The sequence below is a fragment of the Arachis duranensis genome, chromosome 7, assembly GCF_000817695.3.
Source record: "Arachis duranensis cultivar V14167 chromosome 7, aradu.V14167.gnm2.J7QH, whole genome shotgun sequence".
Classification (NCBI taxonomy): Eukaryota; Viridiplantae; Streptophyta; class Magnoliopsida; order Fabales; family Fabaceae; genus Arachis; species Arachis duranensis.
The window spans coordinates 11,590,510-11,592,025 of record NC_029778.3 but is presented as its reverse complement, the minus strand read 5'-3'; positions in this window follow the sequence as shown (position 1 = coordinate 11,592,025).

Sequence of the window (1,516 nt, the reverse complement as noted above, 5' to 3'; positions counted from 1 at the left end):
CCTGTCAAGCGTAGCCACATTATATTCCATGGCTACTTTTTATAAGTGTAGCCTTAAGTCCCTCGTTTTTTTTTTCATACTATAGCTACTGTATATAAGTGTAGCCTTAGGTCCGTTATTATTTTTTTTATTATATATATATATATATAATAATTCTGTTAATTTTAAATATTCATACATCTCATTAAAATAAACATAGCCATATCAAAATAACTATGATATCACTTAGAATTTACTACTAATACTCTATAAAAAATTAAAATATTATATCCTACATAAGTATCTTCTAATAAAAGTCATTAGTCAACTATATATATATCCATTCCCAACACTACTCTATCTTAGCCAATAAACCACAATAATAATCAACTTAATCTTCATTATCATCATCCTCAATATTATCCTGCATAATTATATAGAAAAGTAATTAGAAAAATATTTATAATGACATTCGCGATTATAAAAATTAAAAAACCAGACTGAAAACTATCAATGACTGATATCATTAATCCTTTCTGTACCGTGTACAAGTTTCACCACTGCATAGTAGTGTTTCACAAATCCAAAATTAGAATTCAAAGATAAAAAAAAGTATAAGCTATAAACCATAAGATAAAGAGCTATAATTTAAAAAATCATCACCTAACAGCTAGACAAAAATCTCCTGCCTCCCACCACAATGCCAAAATCAGAACTGTTGCCACAAAATTTCCCTATTCTCTTCACATTTGAAAAGTTGAACTCCCCTACACAAGCCAATCTTGAATTATTACTCCTCCAACTACTACTACTACATGCAGCAGCAACATATAGAACATGATTAGGACTAGCACCTAAAAACTAAAATTTTAATATATTAGTATCATGTTATACATACTATATCTGCTATTGTAACATTTTTTTTAAATTAAAACTAATAATTTTAATTTGAAAATACTAATACTATAAGTCTATAACCATAGCTAGTATTATTTGCATTTTATCGGCAGATGAATAAAAAAATAGGAAAAAATTCATATATACCAAGTCATCCCATGTTTCTAGTTCATGGTGAAAAAAAAGAACCAAAAATAGCAATATAACTTTCAGCCATAACAAACGGAAGTGCACAAAATCAGAAATACAACAACTTAAGGCGGCGACAGAACTTGAGGCTGTGACGAGCTTGAGGGGGCGACAGAGCTTGAGGCAGCGACGAGCTTGAGGGGGCGACCAAAGCTTGAGCAGCGACGATCTTGAGGGGGGACCAAAGCTTGAGGAGCCGGCGACGGGCTTGAGGGACAGAGTGGCGAGAGAAGAGAGAGGTGAGATGGGTTCTGATTCTAGGTTAGGGCACCACGCAAAGAGGGTAAGTGAGGGAGAAAAGGAAACAAAAAATTACTAAGTGTTTGTGAGTTGTGTTAAATTTTTTTGCACTAGATACATTAGGCATCACTTTTAAAATGCACCCAAAACTTAACAAATAGGCTACCCTCTAAAAGCGTCTCCTTTGATACGAAAAGTGAACCTATAGATA